The 19,419-nt window shown below is 47.8% G+C and overlaps 1 long non-coding RNA gene across 1 annotated transcript; it reads right to left on the bottom strand.

Annotated features, from left to right (window-relative positions):
- Positions 1-13,570: 13,570 nt before the first annotated feature.
- On the bottom strand, positions 13,571-18,336 carry LOC102413789. The gene is made up of 3 exons (XR_006544151.1): positions 18,049-18,336; positions 17,637-17,723; positions 13,571-16,029 (listed from the first exon to the last, which is right to left on the bottom strand). It is a non-coding gene; the product is annotated as an uncharacterized LOC102413789 (long non-coding RNA).
- Positions 18,337-19,419: the final 1,083 nt, after the last annotated feature.

Raw genomic sequence — 19,419 nt, 5'->3', positions numbered from 1 at the left:
TAGTCAAGGACAGAGGAGCTTGGCATGCTGCAGTCCGTGAAGTCACAAAGAGTTAGACACGACTTAGCGACTGAACAACAAGTTGCAGGTCGAGGTATTTATTCTGTACATGTGATTCTCAACTGCCATAGATCTGTGAGGTTGTGAGGTTGATACTACAATTTCTCCCCTTCGATAGCATTACAGAGATTATCTGCTTACCCAGGGTCACAAAGTAGAAAGTAGCAGACCCAGGATTTGAGCCCAGAGAGAACGACCTTGGAGAACGGCAGAGCTCCTGGGCACGGTCATGGAAGCACACGACACAGGAGGAGGGAGGGGACAGTCCCACGGCATTTGGCACGTGTACTCTCATAGCTTTCTCCGGAGCCTCCAAGACAAAACGAGTATTCAGAGGATGCTCTGCAAATACTGAGGAAGACTGCAGGAAAAGGGGGTGAGAGGCTTAGCTAAAAGGAAACTGGGAAAGGGGCATGCAAATGTCCCAGTCATGGGCAAAGGAAGAACTGTCAAACAGAGAGATGGGACTGATTCTCTATGGCTTCAGAGGGGAGAATCAACAGGGATTTTCCAGTAGTACACTCACAAATGGAAGGGCATTGTGAACCCCTCAGTAGCAAGGTTTTTCTGAGAAAAGGCAGGAAAAAAATAACCGTCAGAAAGTTTGGAGAGGGGCATTCCATGCTGGATGCAGAGTGGGCTTAAGGTGCCTCTAAGGTCACTCTCTTCTATGAGCTAATTGAATCTTAATCACCTTCCAACAAGCTCCGTTCCTTTTATGGAAATTAACATATGACAGAATCAAGACTTGGGAAGTTCATTAGAAGCTGTTTATCCAGCATTCTTTTGCCTGTTTTACCAAATCTTTGGTGCATGAGGTTCATGATCAGGTTCCTAAGGAAATACAAGTGGCGTCAGTAGTTTATAAGATAGATTGGATTATGTTCCTTGTAATTTACAGTTCAGAGTATTTTGTTGCATACTAATGCTCTTGAAAAGTCATGCTCCATGAATGAGAACTAATAGCTCACCTTTAACCAGAAGATATGATTAACCAGGATAACCCACCTGCATGCCATGACAAATAGCAAACGTTCTGGAAGAGTCTCCGAACGGGAAACTGAGCAGCAAAGTATATGAAGCCGTTTCCTACTGGGAACCCAGAGGCAGCAACCCTCTGCTCATTTCCTCCACTGGCCAAGCCCAGGTCCCGGAGGTTATGATTTAGTGTCAGCCACAGGGTTTATTCAGCTGTTTCAGGGACAGAAGAGCTACTGCTCATAGGCTTGATGGCCAGCGGCATCCAAAAAGGCGGCCAATGTTCACGACGTGTGTGTTCTCCAAGCACAAAAGGTCTGTTCTTACGCAGGACTGTCTGATGGTCGGACGTGAACCCTAAGGGAGAGGCGATTACTCTCCCCACCAAGCTGCAAGATGCTCCAAGGAGAACTCTCCCAGAAGGCCGCAGTTCACTCAGTTTATTTAGGGAGCTTCTAACACCAGTGATATGGAGAAGACAATGGCACCCCACTCCAGTACTCTTGCCTGGAAAATCCCATGGACGGAGGAGCCTGGTAGGCGGCAGTCCATGGGGTCGCACAGAGTCGGACACGACTGAGCAACTTCACTTTCACTTTTCACTTTCATGCATTGGAGAAGGAAATGGCACCCCACTCCAGTGTTCTTGCCTGGAGAATCCCAGGGATGGGGGAGCCTGATGGGCTGCCGTCTATGGGGTCGCACAAAGTCAGACATGACTGAAGTGACTTAGCAGTACAACCAGTGATAAAGAATCCTCCTGCCAATGCAGGAGATGCAAGAGACGTAGGTTCGATCCCTGGGTCAGGAAGATCCCCTGGAGAAGGAATTCCAGTATTCTTGCCTGGAGAATCCCATGGACAGAGGAGCCTGGCAGGCTGTGGTTCATGGGGTCACAAGAGTTGGATACGACTGAGCGACTAAACAGTGATGGCACCTCGAGGCGATGTGCCCACAGTAGGCACTGCATGGTCACACCTGCCCTCATCACCCTGTCTCCTGCCTGGCTGCTCTCATCACTGACGTTAACTCTGGGGAGTCACCTTAGGGCTGGCCAGTCCCCCTGCTCCCAGGGCCACCTGGCTCACCCCCTTTCCTGTGTCCCAGAGCAAAGTGAGCCCCTGCCCCACAGATAGGAGGCCTGCTGCCAGGCCCTCCACCACCCCTGGCCTTTTCTCCACTCCTGTCTTGTCACTGACTTGTCCCTGGACCTGTTCTCTCTATCTGGGGGCCTCCTGTCCCCTCTCTACCTCCAGCATCCACTTTGCCAAGTGCACGCCCAGCGGGCTCTGCCCATAACAGCTGTGCTCCAGGGAAGGTACCATGGACCAGACACGGAGAGCCTGTGTGCTGGTCTCTGTGTGGTCCTGAAGCCACGGGGCTTGTTTCCTCAGCTGCAATCCAGGAATAATAACTAGCCCCTCCCCTGCTGGGTATAAAAGGCCTTAGTGAACTGAGAAACGCCCCACGATGTAACAGAGGAGACGGACATGCCATCTTAAAAAGCAAGGAAATCCTGATGCACACCACAGCGGGCACAAAGCCTGACACTATGCTAAGGAAACACGACAGTCACACAAGTAGCAGCTCCCTGGGGCCACCGACTCAGGCAATGAATAAGGAAGTACAAGCCTGGAGGAGGAGACGCGTGTTCCAGAGGAATATCCCAGTGCTCCAGAAATCTCTCCTGGAAGCCTCTGGGAGGTTTCAGAGATGGCAAGCAACACAGGATGGAAAAGTAATGCACATTGCATAAGTCAAAAATAGAATAAAACCCTCCATTCTTCACTATTCTTCAATCACTGAGATTTAAACGTTCATTAAGACAAATTAGTATTTTGTTAAATGCAAAAGAAATCCTAAGGCATTTCACTTCCAGGGATAAACCCCAAAGAACTGAAAACAGGAACTCTAACAGATATTTACACTCGTGTTCATAGCAGCATTGCTCACAACAACAGAAATACGGAAGCAAACCCAGTGTCCACTGACAGATGAATGAAAAGCCAAAATGTTGTCTATCCATACAAAGGGATATTGTTCAGCTTAAAAAAAAAACAGGACATTTTGACATAGACTACATCAGGGATGAACTCTGAGGACATTGTGTGTGCGCGTTAGTCACTCAGTCGTGTCTGACTCTTTTAGACCCTATGGACTATAGCCCACTAGGTTCCTCTATCCATGGGATTCCCCAGGCAAGAATACTGGAGTGGGTTGCCAAGCCCTCCTCCAGGGGATTCCCCCTCCCTGCATTGCAGGTGGATTCTTTACCCACTGAGCCACCTGGGAAGCTCTTAAGAACATTATACTGTGTGAAATAAGCCACAACGTACAGTGCATACAAACAACTTCCGTTCTGAGAGCTCGTCAATTTGTAAGTTAAACAAAGTTAGCCTAGCACACTCGGCTATATACCGCTGCTTTCCCCTTGCTTCTGGATATCCTGGGCTTGAAATAAAGACGCTGCACCACTGTGCTCTATACAGCACTGTGCAGTAAGTGCCCCAAAGCACAGCCACTTGTAGAGAACGCCCGAATTTGACAGTGTATGCCAGACACATGAATGATTAATAACTTACCTGACTGGACTTGCAAACCCACGGTCACATCTTTGAAGCTTCTCAACTTGAACGTTCGTAAGTAGGAAACCCCGTACTGTACAAATACTGTACTCTAGGAGGAATCTAGAATATAGGCATACCTTGTTTTATTGCTCTTTATTGCATTTCTCTCTCTCTTTTTTTTTTTTTTTTTTTTTGCAAACTGAAGGTTTGTGGCCACCCTGCATCCAGCAAGTCTACTGGTTCCATTTTTCCAACAGCATTTGCTTAGTTCCTGTCTCTGGGTCACATTCTGGTAATTCTCCTACTATTTCAAACTTTTTCATTATTATTATATTTGTTCTGATGATCTGTCATCAGTGATCTGTGATATTCACATTACCACTCACTGAAGGCTCAGATGGTGGTTAACATTTTTTTTTAGCAATGAAGTATTTTTCTTTGTTATCTCAAACTTTAAACTTTTAATTTTGTATTGGTGTATAGCCAATTAACAATGTTGTGATGGTTTCAGGTGAACAGTGAAGGGACTAGCAATAAAGTATTTTTAAAGTAAATTGTATACATAGTTTTTTTTACATATAATGCTATTGCACACTTAATAGACTACAGTACAACATAAACATAGCTTTTATATGCATTGGGAAAGCAAAACATTCATGTGACTTGCTTTATCACAGAGGTCTGTAACCAAACCCACAATATCTCTGCAGTCTGCCTGCAGTCAAATTCACAGAGACAGAAGGTAGAATGGTACTTTCCAGGGGCTGCGGGGGAGGAAGCTATTGTTTAATAGGTAGAGTTTCTGCTTTGCAGGTTAAAGGGGTTCTGGAGATTGATTATACAACAAAGCTGCTGCTGCTAAGTCACTTCAGTCGTATCCAACTCTGTGCAACCCCATAGACAGCAGCCCACCAGGCTCCCCCATCCCGGGGATTCTCCAGGCAAGAACACTGGAGTGGGTTGCCATTTCCTTCTCCAATGCATGAAAGTGAAAGTTGAAAGTGAAGTTGCTCAGTTGTGTCCGACTGTTACCGACCCAATAGACTGCAGCCTACCAGGCTCCTCTGTCCATAGGGTTTTCCAGGCGAAAGTACTGGATTGGGTTGCCATTGCCTTCTCCATTATACAATAATGTGAACATATTAATACTTCACACTGTGCTGTTCTGAGTTGCTCAGTCATGTCTGTCTCTTTGCAACCCTATGGACAGTACCTCATCAGCGAGGCTCTGTCCATGGGGATTCTCTAGGTAAGAATACTGGAGTGGGTTGCCATGCCTTCCTCCAGGGGATCTTCCCAGCCCAGGGATCGAACCCAGGTCTTCTGTGTTGCATGCAGATTCTTTACTGACTGAGCCACCAGGGAAGCCCAAGAATACTGGAGTGGGTAGCCTATCCCTTCTCCAGGGTATCTTCGCGACCCAGGAATCGAACTGGGGTCTTCTGCACTGCAGGCAGATTCTTTATCAGCTGAGCTACCAGGAAGTTCAATACTTAACACTCAGTTCAGTTCAGTCGCTCAGTCGTGTCCGAGTCTTTGCAACCCCATAAACCGCAGCACACCAGGCTTCCCTGTCCATCACCAACTCCCGGAGTCCACCCAAACCCATGTCCATTGAGTCGGTGATGCCATCCAACCATCTCATCCTCTGTCATCCCCTTCTCCTCCTGCCTTCAATGTTTCCCAGCATCAGGGTCTTTTCCAGTGAGTCAGCTCTTCACATCAGGTGGCCAAAGTACTGGAGTTTCAGCTTCAACATCAGTCCTACCAATGAACACCCAGGACTGATCTCCTTTAGGATGGACTGGTTGGATCTCCTTGCAGTCCAAGGGACTCTCAAGAGTCTTCTCCAACACCACAGTTCAAAAGCATCAATTCTTCAGCACTCAGCTTTCTTTATAATCCAACTCTCACATTCATACATGACTACTGGAAAAACCATAGCCTTGACTAGACAGACCTTTGTTGACAAAATAATGTCTCTGCTTTTTAATATGCTGTCTAGGTTGGTGGTAACTTTCCTTTCAAGGAGTAAGCGTCTTTTAATTTCATGGCTGCAGTCACCATCTGCAGTGATTTTGGATACTTAACTCTACTGAATCTTAAACATGATAAAGGTGGCAAATTTTATATTTATATAATTTTATATTATGTTCATTTTGCCACAACTTTTTTCCCTCTGTGTTGGCTCTCAGCTGTGGCACTTCCACTTAGCTGTGGAATCTTCGTTATGTCATACAGATGTTCCGTTGCTATGCTCAGACTCTAGCTGTGGTCCTGGTCTCAGTAGTTGCAGCTCAGGGCCCTCTCGTTGTGGCACTTGGACTCTGGAGCACACGGGCTCAGTAGCTATGGTGCTCAGGCTTACTTGCTCCGTGGCATCTGGGATCCCAGCTCCCTGACCAGGGATTGAACCCACATCCCCTGCATTGCAAGGCAGATTCTTATCGACTGGATAGCCAGGGAAGTCCCTACCACACTTTAATAGGAGACATGAGCCCTGAGCATCAGGTGTTCCCAGGGGTCACTTGGTTTTAGAGGGGTTTCTGAGATTCACATATAGTAAACAGTCAACCGATGTTTATGGAACTGAAAGGCTACCTTGGGTGCTTCCATGATACCTCAGTTGGTAAAGAATCCACCTACAATGCAGGAGATCCCGGTTCAATTCCTGGGTTGGGAAGATCTTCTGGAGAAGGGATAGGCTACCCACTCCAGTATTCTTGGGCTTTCCTTGTGGCTCAGCTGTGCCTGCAATGTGGGAGACCTGGGTTCAATCCCTGGATTGGGAAGATCCCATGGGGAAGGGAAAGGCTGCCCACTCCAGTATTCTGGCCTAGAGAATTCCATGGACTGTATAGTCCATGGGGTTGCAAAGAGTCAGACATGACTGAGACTTTCACACTTCACACACAAGACTCTCTTGAACTCCCCTTTCTCATCAAGGGGCTCAATAAAGGAAAAGGTTTCTAACCAGAGAGGAAAGCTTTGATTGGATGAGGAGGCTGTCAATCACATCATCTTTCATACACATGGAAGAATGACTGATGAAGGTTGCTCAGTCTCTATAGCTTTCTAACTCCACTCCTGTTGCCCCAGACAGTGGATTCTCAGCCTCCAGTGCATCAGGCCTTCCGAGTGTTTCTTCCTCAGGGCAGCTGCCTGGTTTTCCTTCTCTTCCCACTCTCTGCATTCTGCCTGGGTCATTAGACTTTCTTTTATGGCATCTACTGTGTCTATGCTAATGAATCTCCAGCCCAGATTCCTCTTCTGAAACATAGATTTTTACAACCAAGTGCCTATGGAGAATTTCCATTTTAAGGACTCTCAGTATCTCTTTCTACCCCAAACCAATCTACTCCAACCCTCCTGGCATTTCAGTGAACATCACCACCATCCTCCCAGTTAAAAGCCAGGACCTAGAGGTCAATCACAGCTTCCCACCCTCATCCCTACATCTAAGTCTTGTTGCTTTTATCTCAAAAGTAACCTTGGACTCCACTGACTCCCTCCTGACTCTTCCCCACTCTCATTTTGGCCTGGGCAGATGTTAACAGCTTCACGTTGCACTGTTCCAGCCCCAATCCCTTGTGCCAGGGCCAGAGCCCAGCAGATGGCACCCTGCCACAGGTCCTTGAAGAATCCCATTTACAAAGGGTCTTGGCAGGGTTGATGGAAACCCACAAGGGATGGTGATGTCCCCTGGGGCTAGCAACAAGGGGAGCCTTAGGCACCTGGACCTGAAGGGAGCTGTCACTATGTATAACCCAGAGAGAGAGAACACGAAGAGGGGAAAGGGCAGCCAGGTAGGATTGGGGCTGCAGGAGGGGAGCAGAGACTGCAGGAGGGAGCAGAGCCTCAGCCCATATGAGGCCACAGCAGGGAGGGAGCTGGGCAACAGACGCCCCAGTTTCCAACTCCGTCCCCGTTCCCATCCCCTGCTCCTGCCCTCTGTGGTCTGGACTCATCTGCAAATCAGCGGGCAGAGAAGCCCTCTGTTGCAGTCCCAAAACTGTCAGCCTACTGGAACACAGAGCAGGATGGAGAGAGGCAGCAGGCAGGTTTGGAGCGACAAATGGAAAATATCCCACACACCCTCTCTGTTTCAGCTCCACATGCAGCGAAAACACCTTTCCTATATTACAGATCCGATTATGCCATCCCTTCACTTAAAGGTCTTCAATGGCTCTTTACTGCCCCAGATGATGCTTGAACCTCTTAACACCATCCCTGCATCATTGCTGCCAAAGTCTCTGGGCGGGCACCCATCAACACCCCCACTGCCGACGGGTCCCCTTAACCTGGCTGCTCTTCCTCTCTCTCTCCACTGCAGCCATTCCAAAATGATGGGCAATGCCCTCTTGGGTCTTTGCACCCCCTTTCCTTGCCAACTTATTCCACCAATCAGTTCTCACTTTGGTTGTGGCCTCCTCCAGGCAGCCTTCCATCACCATCCAAGACGGGGCGGGGTGCCCCTCCCCTGACTCATCTCTCTTCCCTATGGTAGCCCACTGTGCTTGCTCATCAGACACGATTGTCTTGATCTATTTCACATCCACTTTTCCCATAAACCTCAGCTGGTAAAGAATCCACCTGAAATGCAGGAGACCCTGGTTCAATTCCTGGCTTAGGAAGATCCACTGGACAAGGGCTAGGCTACCCACTCCAGTATTCTTGGGCTTCCCTGGTGGCTCAGATGGTAAAGAATCTGCCTGCAATGCAGGACACCTGGGTTTGATCCCTGAGTTGGGAGGATCCCCTGGAGAAGGGAATGGCTACCCACTCCAGTATTCTGGCCTGGAGAATCCAATGGACAGAGGAGACTGGCGGGCTACGGTCCATGGGGTCACAAAGAGTTGGACACGACTGACCAACTTTCACTTTCACTTTCTCCTGTAGACCAGAAACATATTGGAAGCAAAGACTGACAGCCCTAACATTTGCTCAGTGCCTGGCACACAAGCACTCAACATATACTTGCTAAATCAATGAATGATGTTTACAAAAATCCTGTGACATATTGGTATTTGAGGCTAGAGATGTTAAGGGACTAGTCCAAAGTCACAAGGCTGCTCAAGATGAGGCCCGGATGAAAGAACCTGTGAGTTCGGATTCTTGAATCAGTGGGTGGTACTCGCTCCACCTCCCCAGGCTGCCTGCCAAGGATGCCCCAGAGATGCCAGAAGAAGGTGCTGTTGCTTTGTCTGATGTGCCCAGAAGTCTAGGCTCCCCTGCACACAGACACTGGTCCCTCCTCCCTATAGAGCATATAAGATGTGTTCGTGGTCCTCAAGTTTCCTTCATTTGCTGGTTTCTCTGGCAACAAGGCAATTGATGTGGGGAAACAGGGTCAGAGGATTACAGAAGGAAAGTCTGAAGGCCAGATGCTTTTGCTGGAAAGAGGACAGAGGTAGAGACACAGACAGAGAGAGACTGAGTCACTGCAACTCGAATCCAACCCGGCCAAGGCACTATCATGCCTCCCCAGCACCGGAAGGCTTCTCGCACCAACCCATCCTATGGAAAAGCCCAGTCCCCGTTGCAGTAGGTATACCTGCTCCAGATTTAATTTCTCAAAGCACACGAGGGCTGAAGTCCAGGGTTACAAGACAGCAGGGGGAACCCTGAGAAGCAAAGGCCTACTGTCTACTTTGGGGAGCAGTTATTGGACTCCTGCTCCCTTCCCCCACTCCCTACCCTCTCTTCTTTCTTCCCACTGAAGGGAAAGTGCTTAATAGAGTGATCGCAGGCTTTCATCCAAAGGAACAAACAGCTAGCAAGCCTGGCTCTCGAAACACTAGTAGGAAGGATGTCAACATGGGAGTCTCGGAGAAATTCTTCTTGGAGAGTACTTTAGTCAATAACACCGGGGAGATGGCGAGGGCGCAGAGCAAACTTAAGTGAAGGCGTTTCTCTGTGAATGCTGAGAACCACGGCATGCCCAGCACTCTCCACTCGCCAAATGGGGGGCTCCAAGTCCTTTAGAAATGCACCAAAGCCTCCCCGCACTCCGGTTAAAAGGAAAAGGGGTCATTATCTCCGTTTTATAAACGGGGGTGCAGAGAAAGGCACCAGTGCTTTGCCCTGGTCCATAGCAGGAAAGCCTGAGCCCTCCCCAGATCCCACCTGGGGAGGTCTTTCCTGGTCCAGACAGGGGGCACCTGGTCATTGGGCTTGGTCCCACACACCCCACTTTCCCCAAGAATACTCATGGGTGTTGGAGATCTCCAAAATGAGAGAGCAGAAAGACACAGGTCCTGTTGGGTCAGAGGCACGGTGGAAAACATATTTAAAACTAAATAAAGGAACAACAGCAGCAAAGGCTTGGGGCTCGGGCAGCTGAGTGGGGGCAGCTGCGGATACACGTGGCCCTCAGAGAAGGAGCTGCAAACTCAGGTTGCCTTCCTGCCTGAGGGATCTTTAAGGCGTTCGCAGATGGGAGCCCCTTTTGAAAAATAAAATTCTAAAGTAAATTGCGCTTGGGGCTTGAAAACACAAAGTGTCCTTAATGCAACAAGCTCCCTAATAGCCTGATGCTGCAGTAAATATCGTGCAGAGGGAGTTGGGTCTTATTCAGTGATGTCTCAAGGCCTGGTGGGTTCCCGCGAGGAAGGGAAGGAGGGAAGGATGGAAGGAAAGTAGGGTGGAGGGAAAGGAGAAGGGGAGAGAGAAACAGAAGGGGGGAGAGAGAGGAGAAGGCGGGGAGGAGGGATGGAGAAAGGAGCACCAGAGAGCAGAAGGGAGGGAGGGGGTGAAGGGCAGTGGCAGGACAGGAACACAGAGAAGCAGAAGTATTCATTCCCCTCACTTCTCCCTGCTTCGACGCTGAGGACACGGTTTGATGGGGCCACGCTGCATCCCTGGACAGGACCAGCTCCTGTCCACTGCCCTCCGCCCCACACTCACAGCCTCTGATGACACCCGGCCCCCTGCAGGCTTGGGGCCAGTCATGGCTTCCCACTCAGCCCCAGAGGCGCCATCTCTTGCCCACTGCCCACACCTCAGTAAACAGCAGCCCTCCTGAAATCCTCTTCTGGTTAAGCTTTTTGAGTGGGTCGTGAGTTTCCTGCCCAGGTCCTGAGAGGTGGGGCAGCTACTTACTTTGTCTGAGAGGTGACTCCTTTGCCTCTAAAACAAGGATGCTGACACTAAGCGAGAAAGTTTGTTTCTAGGCAACAGTAGAATATGATGCCTATGGGGCACCCGCTATGCGCCTGGAGTTAGATTATAAATTCTACAGGCGGGAATTCCCTTTCTCTGACTTTTACAACAAGCACCTTGCTGCCACGCTTTCTGAGAAGGATGAGGGCAGTGATGGACTTGCCCCCTATGGCCAGGGTCCAGCAGCCCTGAGCTACCCAACCTGGCATCCTGGCTGGCCTGTGTAGACATGTCTTTGTCAGCTCACAGCTGGGGAAGAAGCATGGGTATGATACAGGCTTGGGCAGCCATCTCCAGCCAAAGATAAAGCCTGTGCTCTAACTTAGGAGAGGTCACAAATGCCTGCTGGACCCCCTTCTTCAAGGCCGAATTATGGAAGCAGTGACAGATTTTATTTTCTTGGGATCCAAAGTCACTGCAAATGGCGACACAGCCATAAAATTAAAGAACCTGTGTTCCTGGAGAGGAAAGCTATGACAACCTAGACAGTATATTAAAAAGCAGAGACATCACTTTGCTGACAAAGGTGCATATAGTCAAAGCTATAGTTTTTCCAGTATTCATGTATGAATGTGAGAGTTGGACCATAAAGAAGGCTGAGCGCCAAAGAATTGATGCTTTCCAACTGTGGTGTTGGAGAAGACTCTTGAGAGTCCCCTGAACAACAAGGAGATAAAACCAGTCAATCCTAAAGGAAATCAACCCTGAATATTCATTGGAAGAGTTGATGCTGAAGCTCCAATACTTTGGCCACCTGATGCAAAGAGCCAACTCACTGGAAAAGACCCTGATGCTGGGAAAGACTGAAGGCAGGAAGAGAAGGGAATGACAGAAGATGAGATGGTTAGATAGTATCACAGACTCAACAGACATGAATCTGAGCAAAAAACTCTAGGTGATAGGAGAGGACACAAGAGCCTGGCATGCAACAGTCTATGGGGTTGCAAAGAGTCAGACATGACTTAGCAACTGAACAAAAATAACAATAACAGTCATCTCGCTGGGTGAGGCTTTCCTTTTGGGGGTGGTATTTCAATAAGCTTCAAGCTCTGGGGTCATAATCAGCCATCCCCACTCTCAACCATTAAAGTGTCTTAATCACTCATCATCATTGTGGAGGGTCCATCCAACCTCCAGAGGAAATCCAGCTCACTCTTTCCATTATGCCTTCTTTCAGTGAGTACACAGTTAGGACTCACCATGTGTCATCATTTTGGTTGCAGCTGTCTTCATGGAGACAGAAGAACAGGAGAATTCAGAAGGCAATCTTCCAAGATTACGGAAGTCCTGATCACTAGCGTGTGGGCTGACTCGTAACCAGACGGCTCTGAGCCTGGCGGTCTGTTTATTCCTTCCATTTAGTCATCCTGATAGTTGTCTCATCAGCCTGATTAGGCGCCAGGCTTACTTCTGTTTTCCCATCACTCCTATACTTGCTATTCTTCTCACTCTCATCATTGCTGCTATAACTATAATCCACTATGTCCAGCTTACCAAGGACAGTTCATCCTTCATGTGCGAACACATCTGATGATTTTTTCACCTGGCCTGTTATTCAGGGTTCTGTGATCACCTGCTATGCTTCATGGTACTGTAAACACCGAGAATTTCTAGGGACTTCCCTGGTTGGCCAATGGTTAGACCACTGTGGTCTGTGCTTCCAACACCGTGGGTACAGGTCTGATCCCTGGTCAGGGAACTAAGATCCCACATGTCACACCGTGCAGCCAAAAAATAAAAGAAAGAAAGAAAATTAACAAAAGCAGAGAAAACTATGGGATGTTTTAAAAGAGACCAATTCTCTTGTGAAACATTTAATGTGTAGGGTTTTTCATCAGAGTTTTATGGAATGAATTTATGTACAGAAACACATTTCTGTTAATACTAGTCTCTGTATTAACAGCATGTTAGTATTTACACGAATCTCATGAAATCAGGAATAATAACAATGGATTATTTCATTCATCCAACAAATTTTATTATACACCTACTATGTGCCAATCACCATTCTTAACATCAGGGATAAAGCAGTGAGTGAAATGAAGACCCCAATCTCTTGGAGATTATAATCTAGTAAAAGGAGGTGGAGAATGACCGTGGATACGACGTCAGGGAGTAACACATGCGAAGGAGGAAAAATAAAGCAGGAGAAGTAGGCAGAGAAGGTCTGGGTGCTGTATTAGGTAGCATGGTTAGGGAAGGCCCCCTGATAAAGCAAATGTATTGGGAATGTGGGTTTTTGAAGTCAAGACTGTCCCAACTAATAGATCAGTCAGTGCAAAGGTCCTGAGACAGCAGAGGTTTGGCAGGTGAGAGGAAGGTGGAGGAGGTCAGCGTGGCTGCAGCAGAGTCGGGGAGGGGCGAGTGCTGGGAGATGAGGTCAGAAAGCTTGTCCGGACGGCATATTACTCAGGGTCCCACCAACCATGGAGAGAACTCTGGATATGGTTCAGAGTGAGCTGGAAGTCTCCTTCGAAGGCTCTGTGCAGATTCTGAGCAGAACATGATATACTCTAAGTTCCAGAAGACCCAGTCTGACAGCTGTGTGAGAATCAACAGATGTCAGTGTGGCCAGGGCAGAAACAAAGAGGTCAGTTGGGGCCACTGCAATAATCCAGGCAAGAACAGGTGAATTCTCTATTAGAACTGACATATTTGATGCTTGGCTTATACTCTCCTTACAGCCCTGGAGGCTCAGATGGCAAAGAATCCCCCAGCAATGCAGGAGACCTGGGTTCGATCCCTGGATCAGGAAGATCCTCTAGAGAAGGAAATGGCAACCCACTCCAGTATTCTTGCCTGGAGAATCCCAGAGAGAGAGGAGCCTGGAGGGCTACAGTCTATGGGGTCGCAGAGTCAGACACAACTGAGCTACTTTCACTTTTCTCCTTGACTTACCTAGGCTGGGATTTTTTTTTCCTCCTTGGTGAATATAGTTTCCTTCTCCATAGCTAACCACACAATACAGATTTTCTTAAGTGGACATAACGCTGACCAAAATTATGTGAACAATACAGTCTTTTCATCCCATTCACCCTAACTTCAAGAAAGAAATACAAGATTCCTTTTTTCTTTTCTCTGTATAAAAGTGCTCCTAGCGGTTGGTCTCAAATGTTTGAGGAATTGGTACAAGATGAGATTAGAAACTAAGAACTCTGCTTTATTAAATGCTCTTTTCTTCTAGCAAAATTGGGCTAATCACTTCCAAACTGCACGTTTCAGACTTTCACAAGTTATCCTTCAAAAGGAATGCGTGTGATGCTAATTTTCAGGGACTGGATCACATTCTGAATTGCAGTATCTGAAAGTTTTCAGTTCTATTAATAAAAGACTGTCACTGAATTTTCCCCTTGAAATTTGGTTCAAAGAAATGGAGAGAGCAAAATATTGCATTGTTACATGCCGTATTATTTGTTCGTAATATTCACTGCCCTTCTCTGCAGACCAGTTCCTACAGAACAATTATTCTTCCGTTCCTGCTAACATTGGGCTTGACCATCTGATTCCCTTTGGGCAATGAAATGTGAGAGATGGCACAGCCTGTGCCATCTCGGCCAGGAGCCTTCAGAGCTGATGGGTCATCTCGCCACTGTTCTTCCCTCCACAGTGAAGCTGTTGTGTTCCAGGCGAGCCTGCTCCTTCAGCCGAGGTTCTGGGATAAAAACAGCAAACAGAGTCCAAATGGCCTGCAAACTGTAACTTAGGGAGGAAAGGACCTTGTCTTTGTGAACACAGAGTTGGGGTTCTTTGTTCCTGCAGCGTAACTAAACTTCAGCTGACTGATATATACCTGTATTTTACCCACTTCAAATAGGTGAAGCCTTAGAGTAGGGTCTGTCGTTTTCTTACACATCATTGGTGGTCATGGTTTAGTTGCTAAGCCGTGTCTGACTCTTGCAAACCCATGGACTGTAGCCCGCCAGGCTCCTCTGTCCAGGGGATTTCCCAGGCAAGAATACTGGAGTGGGTTGCCGTTTCCTTCTGTAGCGGATCTTCCCAACCCAGGGATCGAACCCACATCTCCTGCATTGCAGGCGGATTCTTCACGGCTGAGCCACCAGGAAGTCCTACAAATTGTTACAGCTTGATTTGGAGAAAAACGACCTGGAGAGAACTTTATTGTCATTTTGAAGATTTCTTAAAGAGATCACTCCATTCTCTCCGGTTTAGTTACATTTGGGAGAGCTTTCTAATTCAGCAAAATCTCCAAGGTGAAATTTCATTTTGTGACCTTCCTCTTCAATATCCAGGGGCCAGGAATATAGACTATTGCCTCATCCTCTTGAAAACCGTGAGAAGCTCAATTTTGAATAAAGACCTATAGACACCAGAAGGTGCTGAAGAGAGACATCTGGGATGCTGTGCGGCCAGCGGACGGGATACTGTAAGCAGATGGATGGGTCTCTTGTACCCCAGCCTACCCCGCAGATCCTGGGCTAAACATCGATGAGGACTTTCAATAGCTTATCATTTCAGAGAGTGTCTGGAAGTTTCTTAGCGATCTTCCTAAAGGTTGAGTAAATACATATCACATCCTTTGCAATTCTCCAGCTTAAAGGCCCTGGGTTACCTACACACTGACAATAAAAATTGAAGCTCCCTCCCACGACCCGCATCCACCGGCCCACAGCCCAGCTCTCTCCCCCACGACCAGCCGCTCCCCTCCTGTGCTCTCTCTTCTCTCTCCCTACTGGTCTTTCAGTTCCCCAAACACATAAAAATCTTCCCTAGGTTACAGACTATGCAATCGCTGTTTCTTCTTCCCAGAACATTCCTGATTCTTCACTTGTTTTGATTTTCCAAAGCATAAGAGACACCGCCTGAATAGCTGGGGATCCCCTGAGGAAGGGTGTTTCTAAGCATCACGCGCCCAGCAGCCCACATGCTTATCACTGCTCAGGATTGACAGCAAAGCAGAGAACAGGGTCGGGGAAGCCCTCTCCACCACTGCTCAGATTTTCTCAAAACACTGCCTGCAGCTCACCGCCACGCCCGCTCTGAAGAGGCCTGACCGGGGCCCCTGCAAACCACCTCTTGAGTCAGAGGTGCTAGCTCCAGTTAACATCAGAAATACTCTGTTTCCCAATTTGTTTCCTCGTTGTTTCTTTACTGTCCCTTCCCAATTCAATTCCGCCACGGTGCTCTCTAGTACTGTCTATATCACCCAAGTGAGAGATCCCTAAGCAGAAGGCAAACCTTTTTATGACAGTGAGTATCTCCCTTTGCAGGAGCTTCCCAGGCGGCTCAGTGGTAAAGGATCCACCTGCCAGTGAAGAAGATGCAAGAGACGCAAGTTTCAATCCCTGGGTCAGGAAAATCCCCTCGAATAGGAAATGGCAACCCACTCCAGTATTTGTGCCTGGAAAATTCCATGGGCAGAGGAGCCTGGCGGGCTGGCTACAGTCCATGGGGGCAAAAAGACTCGGACACGACTGAGCACACACACAAGAGCACACGCGCGTCTTCCTTTGTAAGACGATGGACTCCTTCTTTAAGTGGCTGGAGTTACCACCAGCTTCATTTCTCTTGCATAACGGGTCTACCCTGAGGTGTAGCTCTTTTAAGCCATCCATGTGATTGTTGTCTCTCTTTGTTCCCTGAAACCTACATGGATCCTATTGTAAGTATCTTGGCTTCCTTTATTTCTGCAGGTCCTCACTCCAAGGGGGGAAAAAAGATGAATTATTTTATTTCTTTCATTTAATTTTCCAGACGCCTGGGGAAGCGTGCTTAGAGAAATCCAAACAGAAGAAGAAGAAAGAGTGCTGTTGAAAGACGATAGGCCCCAATGCTTCAGAGAGAAGAAAAAGGTGCTTCAGTGGGCAGTGGTCCATTTGAAAGGACACAAGAGAAATCTCTTTTTTTCTGTGACGGTCTCCTTCACAGCCCACAATGCTTCTCTCTACATTTTGCAAAGGAGTATTCCATGAAGCAATATACATATGTTGACACGCACATGCACACACACACACACACACACTCCCACATGTGTGCAAAAGCCCCAAGAATGTGCAAGGGCTACTTTTGTGAGCTGGCAGCAAACCTCTACAGAGAGAAACACAGTGATGATGCCTGTCAGGGTCTATGCAAATACTTCATTCCTGATTATTATCCAAAATTTGGGATGTCTTGTACTTTTTTCCTAAAATTTTCCCATCATTAGCATTCTCTCTCTTTTATGTACTCTGAACCTTCCAGTTCATTAAAACAATATAAAAATAATACTGTTACTGACAACAGAAGATAATGGCATTCTGACCTCCTTATTATGCTATAAGCCAGACACTGTGTCACGTGACTCATTATTATTTAATATTTAAAATAGCCCTCTGAGTTAGATACAATTGCTGCTGTTGCTGTTATTATTATTATCATTTCCAGATTATAAAGTGAAGGCTTTGGGATTTAAATAACTTGGTGCTTGGGTTTCAAATCCCAGCCATCTGACCCCAGGACCCAAGCTTGTAGATGGAAACTGGCGTCGCCTCGCTATGCAAACCATGTGGCAGAACAGAAAGCAAAAGAGCAGAAATTCACCATTTAAGCAGTAAACTGTTTTTCCTAATAAAGCCAATCGTACCTGGCAGGCTCTCTCCTCTCATTGCAATACCGACCGGGACAATTTCCCAAAGTTCTTTGCTCATTTCTGGGTTTCCCCGCAGCCACATTCCATCACTTGAGCCCCTATCCATAGGAGCAATCTGTAAGTGGCTCAGCTCATAACAAAATCCTTTGGGTAATCCCCTAAAACTCACTGGCAGGAATCCAAGAAGGAAACATCGTATATCAAATACCACTCTCAATGAAAAAATATTTTAGTAAGGACCTAGAATATTTATAGTAGGTGTGATTATCCCCCTTCCCACTTACAAAAGTGATAGGAGTTCTGGATGAGATATCGCCACCAAGACAACATCTTCTCCCCCTCGGTGCCGGGAACCACAGAAATGCCGTGATCTATCGGAGAGGAACAGCACGGAAACAGCACGTCGGAAAAGACCTCATGAAATACTTGCCTGCAAAAAGGCAGTCTCTACACATGCAAAGACCAGGCTTGAAATCATTTCTGTGTGATATGCACATAGCAGGGAGCACAGGACTCAGCTCTAATATACTAGAGAAACAGAAATGCGTTGCTTGCGTGGAGTGCAATGCAACAGCCGGGCCGGGAATCAATGCTAACTCGGTCCGACACCTGCATGATCAGTCACGAGCTTCCCAGCAGCCAGCCAACCTCCCAGAAAATGTGACAAATAGCCGGGCCACCCACCCTGGGACATACCTGGGTAAGCGGACGTGACTCTGACTAGTAAGCGTATTATTTCCAAGGCCTGGCCAATCACTCTTGGGGTTTCTGTAGCACAGTGTCCAGGTCAGTGCTCTGAGCTCTGCAGGAAGAGGAATGGGAGCAGAGGGAATTTTCCCTCCAGCAGCCACCCCTCACGGCTTGTTGTTGTTCAGTTGCTAAAGGAAAGTGAAGTCGCTCAGTTGTATCCAACTCTTTGCGACTCCATGGACTGCAGCACGTCAGGCTTCCCTGTCCTTCACCATCTCCCAGAGTTTGCTCAGATTCATGCCCACTGAGTCGGTGATGCCATCCAACCATCTCATCCTCTGTCGTCCCCTTCTCCTTTTGCCTTCAATCTTTCCCAGCATCAGGCTCTTTTTCAATCAGTCAGTTCTTCAAACCAGGTGGCCAGAGTAGTGGAGCTTCAGCTTCCCTGGTGACTCAGGGGTAAAGAACCCGCCTGCCAATGCAGGAGACGTAGGTTCGATCACTTGGAGAAGGAAATGGCAACCCACTCTAGTATTCTTGCCTGGGAAATTGATGGAAAGGGGAGACTGGTGGGCTACAGTCCATGGGTCGCAGAAGAGTCAGACACAACCAAGTGACTAAAAAACCTCATTATTGCAGGCACAAGTAAATGATGTCCAAAACCGGGCTGAAAATGGAGGAATCCTGTCATTCCCTTGAAGGGTTCCCCAAACATACATTCCTCACCACAGTTCTCCCAGCACCAAAACGTCATCCCTCTTGCCCCAGGCAATTTTTTTCATTTTCTTCCACCCCAGGTGAGTCCACCTCTTTGCTGTTTTTCCTCTAGCACAGGGCTGCCTGTCCCTCCCTCCTGGCCTCTGGAAATGCTTTCTCCCAGCCTGGAATGCTCTTAATACCCATCCCCAACTTCACATCCCAGCCCTTCTTCAGAGTCCATCAGACCCTGGAATCTGCTTGATTGTCCTTGTCCTTCACACTCAGGTGGGTGAGAGCTGGGCTGTGGGAGATGAACTGTAATTAGGATGAGAGGGAGCTCGGTCATCTTCTGGATGTTTGTCTTGAAGACTGGCAAACTTCCGTTGAATGCAAGGATGCTTGGTGAGGGACCAAGGAGTGTAAGAATCCCCACCATCTGTCCAGATAGAGCTTGGAGCCTCTCCACCTCTGGACCATTCCAGGGACTGGCAGGATGACACAGACCCTGAGGAGAGGGTGCGGGCATAACACAGAAAGGTGGGGAGAGCAGAGAAAGTGGGAACTCAGCAGAGGCTGCTCTAAGTCAATTAAAGGGCTACCAATGGGAAAAGGCTTCTCTGAGAGCTCAGTTGGTAAAGAATCCACCTGCAATGCAGGAGACCCTGGTTCAATTCCTGG

Source organism: Bubalus bubalis, chromosome 2 (assembly GCF_019923935.1).
Source record: "Bubalus bubalis isolate 160015118507 breed Murrah chromosome 2, NDDB_SH_1, whole genome shotgun sequence".
NCBI classification, from domain to species: Eukaryota; Metazoa; Chordata; class Mammalia; order Artiodactyla; family Bovidae; genus Bubalus; species Bubalus bubalis.
Note: the sequence above shows the minus strand (reverse complement) of the source record. Positions and strands in the feature narration are given on the sequence as shown.